Genomic DNA, 12,666 nt, shown 5'->3' with positions numbered 1-12,666 from the left:
TTTTATTATTTAAACTTGAGAAGAATACAAAATTACATGATTCTAATGTTTCTGAAAATGTTAAGCAGATTCGTAGAATATCGTGCAATTGAAATTCTTTGGGATAAAATATATAAAAAATGTCGAATGATATTTGTTTACCCGATGGCTCGTTTTGGGGGAAAATTTAGAGGGTTTTCAGTGGTTCTCCGAGGGGATCATTTTTGCCCAACGAATATCGTATTCCTTTACAGATGTAATTTAATATATTTTAACGGAACGTACAACGTTGATCGATGAAACTGATGTTCGTGTTTCACCAATTATTGAAAATAATTACGAAAAACATGGAAAGATCGTGTTGAAAACTTAACGTATATTTCACTTTATTTTAGCGAATCTATTTTTGTCGTAATTTTTAAAAATCATTCTTACTCGATAGAGAACTTAACTTTTACACGATTTTGTATATTTGCGTTCGCTGAAAAAAAAAATCTTCGTTAACAGTTTTCACGGCGATAACGATCGAAGGTATTCACGAAATCAAACGAGCGGATAGAACTTGAGTTTTATATATGTACAGATTACATTTTACCGATTCTATTTGTATACTAGGTTAAGAAGGGTCTCTGTTCGGCCGCGTTCAATATTATACAGCGAAGAGGAATTATCCCTCGAGATTCTCAAATATATACAGTATATACATATCCTCGTCCCGATAATAATATATAACTGATAGCGTTCTTCAATTGTCGAGTGATAGCTCCGGGATACTTTATCCGTGCATGTAAACGGATTTTAAAATTCTGCTCGAATAATCTCGTATTGGCAACAATTTCATCGACTTGTATGCCGAGTTAGGTGAACAATTGTATCCTGTGCCTGGTAACTGTACGTTTATCTTTGCATATCGTGTTTTATTTAATTCTTCCATTTATGGTGCAACGAAAGCCTATTACCTTTGTCGATAGACAACGAAGCTCCTTGGATGTTTTTGAATTTCAAATAACAAAGTATCCGTCTCGAAGGGATTAACAACTTCGATGAGAAGAATCGTGTACCATCACGGGGGAAAAATAATTTACAATAAATTCGTAATATAGAGTTTCGTACGAAACGATTGTAATTGGTTGCTAAATGAATTTTCTCGTTCGATAAGAAATGGAGCTATTAGATTCGTTTTCTTCTTCTAAAGATGTTACTACTGTTTGATGAACACGTGTAAAGTTTCATGCAGACATCGACTCGTTCGTATATTTACAATTATTCAAAGTTGAAGTGTCATAGTATTGGCTTGTTTGAAAAGTAATTTCGTTTTCCAAAATTGAGAATATACAATTTGATAAAATGTTTATACGTTCTAAAAAAACCGTGTTTCATTTTCACAAAAAAAAAAAAAAAAAAAAAAAAAAAAAACGAAATTACTTTCCGAACAACCCAATATTTTTCTACAATGGAAGAAACGACAAAACTTATCGAACAACCTAGTATTCCACGGTTGAGGGAAGGTTGAAATTAATTGACGCGTTGGTGCGAATCTTCGGAACACGAGGTACGAATTGTTTAAAAGCAAAGAGAGTGTTAAAGATGTTGAAAAAAATTCCGTGTTCGAATTCCGTAAGAGTCGAGAGAAGGGTTCGTAGCCATCGCTAGCCCCTATCGCGCCACGGTACACCATATCCCATCGCAGTGATCCCCCCACCCTTGCGTAGCGTCGTCACGTCACTGCTGACGCCCCTTTACACCCCCACAGCTGAGTATTTCAATCGTCTGTAGCGTTCGTAGCCACCCCCTCGGCCACCCCCTGGCTCGCTCTCTCCCTGACCCTTCTTCATCCCTAGTTTCCTCGTCATCGGATTACCACCGTCTCTCCTACGCTCAACCCACCCCTAACTTGTTCTCTGTGTCACGCTCGGTTCGCATACGTTTCGTCGACGTTCTCTCTTTCTATTTTTAGCATATTCCGCGGCGGAATAAATGGCCCCGTAACCACCCCCGTCGCCCCTTCTTCATCGATACACGGGGATCGGAGCTCGAACTTCCCCCCCGATAAGAAATTCAAGCATGCCAAGAATAAACCCGTTGTCGGCAGCGGAAGGCGCCAACGTCGGGTCAGACTTTGATTTACATGGTGTCGAATCGAGTCGTGGGTTTATTTTCGAAAGGTTTCAAGTTCGGTTGAATACGGGTCAAGAAGTCGCGATTTTAATTTCAATTATTTCCGGGGAATCGTTCGTTGGGTACCACTGTGTAACAGAGATCGTTAAAGGGTAACGTACCTTCCAGTATTTCGAAACACCGATCGTTTCGATCGCTTCGCTCTTGCTATACGCAGGATGAGTCTCGCAAATTGGGACGGATTGTGTCTCGAATTTGGTTAAACATTGAGAAGAATTGTGGAGAAGAATAGTGTCTATTTTTCTACGACTTCATTTCTTTTCACGAGTGCAACGGTACAGCTGAAGAATGCGAAGAAACCTTTTACATTTTCGCGAACATTATGCACGAAGCGTTGCTGTAACCGGGGATGTTCGTATCGAGTATCACGACCCCAAGGATGTTCGTGTAGAGTCTCACAAGTCCGAGGGATGTTTCGATCAAGTTCTATGGATTCATGGATGTTTGTATCGGGTCTCACGAGTCCGAGGATACTTGTAGTGGAACCGAGGATGTTCGTGTAGAGTCTCACAAGTCCGAGGGATGTTTCGATCTAGTTCTATGGATTCATGGATGTTTGTATCGGGTCTCACGAGTCCGAGGATGCTTGTAGTGGGACCGATGATGTTCGTGTAGAGTCTCACAAGTCCGAGGGATGTTTTGATCAAGTTCTATGGATTCATGGATGTTTGTATCGGGTCTCACGAGACCGAGGATGTAGGTAGTGGGACCGAGGATGTTCGTGTAGAGTCTCACAAGTCCGAAAAATGCTTCGATCGAGTTCTATGGATTCATGGATGTTTGCATCGGGTCTCACGAGTCCAGAGGATGTTTCTATCGAGTCTCACGAATACGAAGGACGTTTCTATCGTGTCCCATGGATTTGAGAATGCTTGTATGGCGTCTCAAGAGTCCGCGGACATCGATATTGGATCTCACGGGGCCGTGGATATCATTATCTTACACCACGGTTCCACAATTCGACACTGTTCGAACGTTCTGTACCTAACTACACTCGTGCATAAATTTCAATTTTCTAACGAATCACTCCGCAACGTCACTGCTTAACAGGCAACACGAGATTCTTCGAGACTTTTATTTACGTCTGCGAGATCCTCCAACGAAAGAGAAAATATCTAACCTCGAGAAACGAAAACACTCGACGAGCCAAACTCGCGTGTATGCTCACGTGTCGTTGTTTCTTCGTCTCGAATGGTCGGAGCAGAGCTCGTGCAAAATTGCGCGTGAATATTTAACAATCGCCGAAACCGCTTCTTTTGTGCGAACAATTATTAAGATCGTGCGTCGAAAGCTTTGAAGTCTTTGTTTCCCGTTCGACTATGTTTGCACGGTACACATGCACTGTTCTGAAAATATTCTGTTCAATTTCGAAAGAAAATTCCTTGCGTGAAAGTAAATAAGGAATATCGACGCGGAATTTTTTCGTTCGAGACTTCTTGCTCCATCGTCTTTTTCTTTTTTTCTTTAAATCTTTTTCAAGGTAAATATCTCTCACGAAACGGTCTCTCGTAAGTGTCATTAGGATTCTACTCGTTCCCTTGTGCAAGAAATTATATTTAATTCCCCGTAAGAACGCAATAGTCTCTTCTACTTCGCGAGAATGTTTCTCTTATCGAGATTCCAATATTTCTCGATAAAAAAAAAAAATGAATTTTCGTCGATCGAACTTTATTGTCAATCATAGTTGTCGTCCCGATAGATTCGCGAGCTGGTTGTAACGCGTTGCTATTGGAACTCGGGCCCGATTAGAAAGGGTTACGAGGATTCTTTCCGCTTCAAATTGTTCATCGTGTTGGCCGCGATGAAAATCTGATTACAAACTAACGGACACCGCGTTATACGGGTGTATCCAGTTGCACCGTGTCAACCGCTTCCGTCTCTCGATACTTTCTATTATAGTACTCGGTTTCGTTCGTGTTCCGGGCCCAATAGCGCAACCTGAGGGGACCACGGGGACCAGATGTCCTCTTCTTCGTACGAAAGAGTTGCAAAAATTTCTTTCGACGTTTGTCGAATAAATCTCAAATCGTGCGAGAAGAAAAGAAACAAAAAATGTGATATTTCTCCACGAGATAAAAAAATGTTGCTCGTTCGAAATTCCAATGGTCGCGCCATTGCCCGAGACAAAGTCGAACGATCGATGTTCTGTGGCCGTGATTTCGTTTCACTCGCAGATTAACGTCAACCGGCAATTTCGACGAGAACAATGGACAACAATTGCAGTATTAATCATTTCTCGCGAAGATATCGGGGTTCTATTGAATCCCGAAATTATTAGAAATTTCACGGTGATCGCGCAAGTTTCTTTTACGGTCGCGCTCGAATTTCTTCGTACGATTGTTTACACGGGTCGACAGGTGAGTCGAAAGCGTCGAATGAAATTCGTTTGTAGAAAGCTACGTTTTCGATCGACGTTGCGAATTCAAATTCCGAAGAGTCGTTAATTATTTATACGACGTGGAAATTTTATTCACTGGACCTTTGTATTGTAGAAATTGTATCTCTCTTTGTGCATCAAAATGTAGAAATAAATAAACTATCGCTATAGAGACGAATAAACTATCGTTATCGTAAATATATACGTATAATACTGTGTTGTTCGGAAAGTCATTTGGTTTTTTTGGTGAGAATGAAACTTAAATTTTTTTAGAGCGTGTAAATATTTTATTGAATCATTTCTTTATTCTCCATTTTGGGAAATTACTTTCCGAACAATCTAATAATATATACCGTATTAAAATATATAAGTGGAATAATGTATACCGTATATTGTAAGCACGGTAAATATTACTTCACCATTGTGGATGCAAATCAATTTCACGAAATCTTGACGAAATCGGTTCGGTTTATTGGTTCCGATTTCATGGAACAACTAAATGCTAAAATAATTGGCGTTGGCAAGGACCACTTAGCTTCCGTGGGCAACATTTCTTCGCGCAGAAGATATTAATTTCAGACCGGGGCGATTGACCTTTAGAAGCGAGGTACTTTCAACGTGGCTGATCGCAAACGGTCGTGTTCTACTGCTGGTAACTCGAACCGCAACTAAACGAGTGCAATGCTTTTCCCCCCACAATTACCCGACTTGATCTTCGACATTGTTCATTAAGCGTAAACAATAACGTTCGCGTTGTTCGAAACGTGTGCGTCGAATTAAATTTAACTATATTAAGTTATCGATTTCGTTGCTGCCTCTTACGAACAATTTCCTCTATTAGTCTGGCGTTATTTTACTTCAAACTTCGCAAAACTTTTGCATCGTTCACAGAAAAATCTCGTCGAAAATATACAAACTCGATGGCTGGACCGAATTCGTGTCAATGTTCGAAACTGTTCAATTTTTGGCGAAAAATTTCGATATGTTTTTGCTCAAACTTTTCCTCTGATAATTTTAATTTATTTATTAAGTTGTTCGGAAAGTGATTTCGTTTTCCAAAATGGAGAATATATAATTTAATGAAATGTTTGTACAGTGTAAAAAAGTCGTGTTTCGTTTTCACCAAACAAAACGAAACGACTTTCCGAACACCCATATATTTACACGTTACGATATAATATATTAGAAAGATACTTTGTAAATATAGAAAGTAAATTCCGACCACAGTTCCAGATAGAGTGGAAAATAGTTGATTTTATAAAATATACGATTCTATTATTAATACGATTAAATTGGTCGTGTAGAGTTCGGTGAGATTCTTGTTCGAGATAGATACGTTTATATCGAAACGAGTGAACAATTTCAGGGCTGTTTACAGTTTACCTGGCTCGAGTTCCTCGAGTAGTCGATTCGGGACGTTTACGTGTATGGGAACGTAACGCGTAAGCAATACCAGGAAATAATTAATTACTTTTTCACCGTGGCTCGTGACAGAGCCGACGGTTTTACTTTCGTCGTCGTTCGCGTATAATTACTGCGGCGATCGTTTTGTACACGCCGCGGTATCAAGATTTCCGTCAGCTACGCGATTATTATCCGTATGGTAACTATACTCGTGGCGAGCGCTTCGAAAACTTCACGATTCTTCGTTTGCTCACGCGACGACGCTCATCGCCACTCGAAAATAAAATCCTACTCTTTGACGGAACGTTAATTCGTCACGGTACATCGACGAAACGAAACTTTTCGCCTCGCGCCATCAAATGCACGATTCGCGTACATTGCGAATTATACACCACGTATTCGCAGGTTTCTTCGGCACTGGAGAAAGTGGTATTGCACCAAGCCGTACAGGCAATTAGAAGAGGGTTGGTTTTGATTTATTGCTCGTTAAGAATTTCAGAATCACTAAACGTACAAGAGTTACTGGACCGCACGTTTTCGAAGAACTAGTAACTCGTTTAAGAATTACTGACTCGTTTGGGAATTATTGACTCGTTTAAGGATTATTAACTCGTTTAAGAATTACTTACTTCTTTAAGAGTTACTAACTCGTTTATGAATTACTCACTTATTTAAGAATTACTAACTCGTTTCAGAATTGCTTACTTATTTAAGAATCATTAACTCGTTTAAGAATTACTAACTCGTTTAACGATTACTATCTCGTTTAAGAAATACTAACTCGTTTATGAATTACTAACTTATTTAAGAATTACTAACTTGTTTCAGAATTGCTTACTTATTTAAGAATCGTTAACTCGTTTAAGAATTACTAACTCGTTTAACGATTACTAACTCGTTTAAGAAATACTAACTTGTATAAGAATTATTAACTCGTTTAAAAATTACTAAATATGCTCTTTTGACCCGTCGATCAGCCAGAACGAGTTAACTCGTCGCGAAAGTGTAACCTGTTACACGGGGAGGACGAGTTAATTCGTCGTTCGTAAATTCACACGACGAGTTTATTTCGTTAACTGGAAGGACGAGTTAACTCGTCGTTCGAGACTGCCTTTTCATTGGGCGAGACGAGTTAACTCGTCGCGAAAGTTCAACTCGTCCTTTGAGTAGGACGAATTAACTCGTCCCGAAAATTTAATTTGTTAGTTGGGAGTTGACGAGTCAACTCGTTGCAAAAGCATAATTTATCGGTTCACTATGACGAGTTAACTCGTCTCGCAAATGTTTAACTTGTCGATTGGGTACGACGAGTTAACTCGTCGCAAATGTTTAACTTGTCGATTGTGCACGACGAGTTCACTCGTCGCAAATGTTTAACTTGTCGATTGTGCACGACGAGTTAACTCGTCGCAAATGTTTAACTTGTCGATTGGGTACGACGAGTTAACTCGTCGCAAATGTTTAACTTGTCGATTGTGCACGACGAGTTAACTCGTCGCAAATGTTTAACTTGTCGATTGGGTACGACGAGTTAACTCGTCGCAAATGTTTAACTTGTCGATTGGGAACGACGAGTTAACTCGTCGCAAATGTTTAACTTGTCGATTGTGCACGTCGAGTTAACTCGTCGCGAAAGTTCAACTCGCCGGTCGACAAAGACGAACTAGTCAATTTGTGGCTCGTAAACATTTTTTATTTATTCATCTAAAGACCCGTGTCTGCCTCAAAGTACTGCCCCTCGACTTCATTTATTTCGCACACAAACGATTCAATTTCCAAGGGATGTTTCTCAAACAACCGATCCCAGCAGTGGCTCACGATTTTACGTACGCCTCGTGCAAAAAGTACTATTTCCGGTTTCGTTTTTATTCCGACGCACACGGTGAACACTCGCACGGTAACAATGTAGGAATAATTAACGACCCCGGTGATTCAGATCGTGACATTTTCGAATAACTTTTATTCGTCTATTTATTTATAAAACGATACGTGACCGATCGACTGTGTCAATTTTTTATCGCAATGAATTACGATGTCTACGGGACAGCCGAGACAGCCGATGTTGCAAAAAGAGACCAATCTCCGGGTCAAATTTCGATTCTCCGAATCAATTCGACCGTCTTTCCACGAATCGGCATCGCGTTTGTCCTTCGTCCCGTGTTTTCGCATTTCTTCGCCGTGGTTTATTAATAGACAAAGTATTTACCTTGAATTTTGTTATGCGGCCCACGTAGGTACCGTCAAGCTTTGCAACAGCGGTTTCGTTGGTCCGGGAGTGAAAATTGCGGCTGTGTCGCGTAAACTCGTAACGTAACGGAAAGAAAAGTGAAACTCGTTTCCGTGTTAATCGGGATGTTACAAAATTTTCGATCCTCGACAGACGACGAGCCGCTTCTCGAGCTCGTTCGCCCTTTTCACGGTAAATTGTGCAATTACGTGGCAAAATATCGCGTTGGGCAACCAGGTTGGGTAAAAAAAAGTGGATACAGAAATAGAGCGGAGAGTTTTCCTTTTCTTCTTATTAGCACCGACAAATACACCTATTCGTTGGCCAATTAAAAATATTCTGCACCGTGGGCCCGATTTTGAACAATTAAATTAGAATATCGTGTCGCAACCAGACGTCGCGTATTTTAGCGAACTGTGTCGTTCTAGATGCAAATGAGCCGAATCTTGCAACACGCATGAAATTTCTATTAGGTGGAACCTGTTCCACGAAAGACCGCCTGACGTTATGAGAATACCTTGCTTTGGACATTGTTGAAGGATAACGATCATCTTCCTGATAGAATCTTCGCAGGAACTGAGACCATTCGGAAGAAAAAGATTGGGAATTCGTTGGACAATTTTTCTGGTAGAAAATTGCTCCAATAATTGGCCAAATTAAGCTACCTGGGTCATTGTCCAATAATTATTCAAATTAAGCTGCCTAGATCGTTGTCCAATAATTATCCAAATTAAGCTACCTGGGTCATTGTCCAATAATTATCCAAATTAAGCTACCTGGGTCATTGTCCAATAATTATCCAAATTAAGCTACCTGGGTCATTGTCCAATAATTATTCAAATTAAGCTACTTGGGTCATTGCCCAATAATTATCCAAATTAAGCAACCTGGGTCATTGTCCAATAATTATCCAAATTAAGCTACCTAGGTCATTGCTCAATAATTATCCAAATTAAGCTACCTAGGTCATTGTCCAATAATTATCCAAATTGAGCTATCTAGGTCGTTGTCCAATAATTATCCAAATTAAGCTACTTTATTCCTGAAGGTGAATTTAAAGATGATCAAATGTCGTTAATCGAACGACAGAAACCTTGCAAGTTCAACATCATTGGCACCTAGCCACAAATTACAAATTAATTCTCTCGATATGTAGAACCAATGATGGAGAACGTAAATACTAACGTGAAAATATTGTAGGTATCAGAATTCCAACTCGAATGTTTCGTTTCGCACGCGATAGTATTTTACCAATCGAGTCGTTCCTAATATTATGATATAATTAATACCTACAGAATGGATTGCGTTATCGATGATAAATTAACGCTGTTAATAGACAGAGCCGAACATTAACCACTGAAAATATTCTAAGGACCGGAATCCTAACTCGTGTATTTCATTTATCAGGTGAAACTATCGGGCAATGCAGCTGGTTTTTGAACGTGCACTCTCTTCATCCGATATTCGCAAAGAGATGCTTATACGATCGAAAGATAGATATATGGAGTCGAACACCATTATCAGTTAGCTACGGGTCGCGGATCAATGGGGTTGGAAGATCAAAGGGGAAAAACGCATCGACGTCGAATTATCGACGCAGCATTCAAAATTGTTCCTCTGGTCGTATGAAAGCTACCAGTCACATTTTGTCAACCAACTGCTTTAATGTTCGATATTTCCTCTTGCAACCACGTTTCTTTCTACCCTATTCGATCCAGTATCGATCCTCTTCTTCCATATTTCCACGTCCAGCTCCGACTATTAATTTCTGACTACCCTCGTTTCCTTCTTTGCGAGATACTCCGCACGTACACCTGTGCCTCCGTGTACACCTAAACGTAAACGTTCCGCAAACATCTTTATTTTCATTCCTTACCGTACTTGTTTCCCTGAAGCTCTCCTAATCTTCCCTGTACGTTACCCACTTTCGTTTCGTCTCCCGTATCTCGAACACATCGTTCTCCTCGTCCTCTCCTCGGCTCTCGAAGCTCCAGATTCTCGTTCATTCTTCGAGTTTCGATCGTTCGTCGTTCAATCGTTCCTCCGCTCGATATTCGAAAACGGACGTTTCTCGCAAAGAAAAAAAAAAAAAACCAATCTTCGGCACTCCGTCGTCCGACCAATCTCGGTTTAACCATAAATCGACATTGTAAACGTAGGAACAAAAGACCCATTTGATCGTCGTCCTTGCTTCCCCAAAGGAATGTGGGACGATTCAACGTCGCGTTTGGAACTGTTCGAAATTGAAAACAATCGTCCCCCAGCGTCTCTATCACCGTGGGGTCCGTAGTGACCCACTTGATTCCTTCTTCGAAGGAATGTAGGACGATTCAACGTCGAGTCTGGAATTGTTCGAAATTGACAAACGACCATCCCCTTCCATCTTTGTCTCCTCTGGCGCGGGTTGGGTTAGCTACTTCGCGGCTAATGATCGCGTTAGAGCGCGGTAATGGCGCGACAATAGGGAAGATCCACGATCGGAGAAGAATCCTTGGTGCAACGATCTTCGTATAGATCCATCAACGATCGTTGATTGCATCTGCATTCGGTCGCGAATTAACGCTCGGCCGTTACCTCTATTCAGGTTTCTAGAACGGTAATTTGACTCGCGATTCACGTTCGCTGCATTTCGGTGCAATTATTCCGTCTCGTGATACACTCGAGGGCCGTTGTTACGAGCGAAAGTCCATTCTCGACTTGTGATTCTTTCTCGACGGTTGTTCTCCGAACGCTCCCATTCTTGTCGTCGCGTTTCCCTTTCCTCCGCGACGAACGACCGCGAACACATCCTTCGATGTTCACGCGACGCGAATCGGGTTTGGGATTAACCGTGTACAGGGTGATTCTACGCGGTGGGACCCGACGATGTCTTCTGAATACAGAGACGCGAAACATTCTCGGAGAAAAATATTTACTTCGAACGATCTGACGTGGATTTCAGACGAAATTTGTATCGTGTCAAGTATTTACTTGTGTTTGAAATTGGGTAATATTTATTTCGAAGAATGTAACTGGACTTGAGACGAAATATGTACAATGTAAGGTATTTAGTTGTGTTAGAAATCAGGCAATATTTATTTCAAAAAGTGTAACGTGGATTTGAAATGAAATATATATAACGTAAGGTATTTACTCGTGTTAGAAATCGGTCAATATTTATTTCAAAGAAATCGTGCAATATGGACTTGAGATGAAATATATTATATATAATGTAAGGTATTTACTCGTGTTAGAAATCGGTCAATATTTATTTCCAACAGTGTAACGTGTATTTAAGATGAAATCTATATAATATAAAGTATTTACTCGTCTTAGAAGTCAGACCCAGGTGTTACTCAAATAAATTATATGAAAAATAATTACGAAGATAATATATTATTTACGTTATATCAAGTGACTACATTATTTTATTCGAACGGCCGTTTAATTCTTCTCCAGATTATTTCGTAACTCGTATTCCGAATAAAATAATGTTTCATTTTATTTTCAGTCGATCGGATACAAATTTCCGTAACTTGCATCAAAAAAGTCGTGTTTGCAACATCAAAGATTGTACTGGTAAAACCACGATAGTCGTTTGTGAGACTGAATAATTGTCGTCCTGATCGAGATTAAAAATCAGAAAATTATGGAGCAGCTCGCGTTCGATGAAATTCTTTAACTCGTACATTCAGAACGAAATATGGCACTGTGCCTTCATCGAACGAATTAGCTCGGATAGATCGTGTCCACGCCCGAACACGCGTAGAAGTGTTACACGAATTTCAGTTTTATTCGTTATTCGATAAACAATGCACACGTACGACCTTAGAATCGAACGAATAGCGTTCGACCCGCGAGAGCAGGTGTACCCTTTAAATTCGTACGTAACGAGTACCATCTGTCGACACAATTATTCAATGACAATTCATATGCACCAACACGGTGCGTTGCATTAATATAATGTGCACGTACAATGTACATTTGCATCTGCAGTGAAGGTTTTTAACGCTTCACCTCTTGAAAAATATGCGCATACGGGTAGGTTCGGTTTTTAAATAACTTTTTCTACCGTTAAAGCAACATTGTGGATAAATATTCACGATCGAATTTCCCAATGACGAAACAAGGCGACACAGTTACAACAATGTCGGATGTCACGGTTCAATATAGCTTTGAATTTTTGTTTACTCGTGCTATTTAACCCGTTTAAGCGACGCCGATCGCGCGACATTGCTTCCGGTCTCGATCTATCAAGTTTATTATTAGACGGAAACAAACAACGCGAATTTCGTCACAGTGGTTTCACCATTTCGATGCAATGTTTTTAATTTAAACGAAAAAATCTAACTCCAAGAAAATAATACTCGTTCTTTGTACTTACATCGAATCGAAATTAGAATCTCGAAGGGGTTCGTACGTAGTCCTTTTAATAACATTCTTGAACCTTCACTGCAAACATTTAGTATTCCAACACTTTTATTACAATTATACTAGGTTGCTCGATAACTTCTGTCGTACT

At 40.1% G+C, this 12,666-nt stretch overlaps 2 protein-coding genes across 2 annotated transcripts in view; one reads left to right on the top strand and one right to left on the bottom strand.

The window, feature by feature from the left end:
• The window catches only part of Fid (class I SAM-dependent methyltransferase fire dancer), a 63,445-nt gene that overhangs the window by 2,487 nt on the left and 48,292 nt on the right, over positions 1 to 12,666 (top strand). The gene's annotated exons all lie outside the window — the stretch shown is intronic.
• The window catches only part of LOC143144511 (alpha-N-acetylgalactosaminidase), a 23,384-nt gene extending 10,718 nt beyond the window's left edge, over positions 1 to 12,666 (bottom strand). The window contains exon 1 of the mRNA XM_076307000.1: positions 12,529 to 12,666. The gene's annotated coding sequence lies outside the window, so the exon portion shown is untranslated. The remainder of the gene's footprint in view (positions 1 to 12,528) is intronic.

The sequence above is a fragment of the Ptiloglossa arizonensis genome, chromosome 3 (genome assembly GCF_051014685.1).
Source record: "Ptiloglossa arizonensis isolate GNS036 chromosome 3, iyPtiAriz1_principal, whole genome shotgun sequence".
Classification (NCBI taxonomy): domain Eukaryota; kingdom Metazoa; phylum Arthropoda; class Insecta; order Hymenoptera; family Colletidae; genus Ptiloglossa; species Ptiloglossa arizonensis.
Note: the sequence above shows the minus strand (reverse complement) of the source record. Positions and strands in the feature narration are given on the sequence as shown.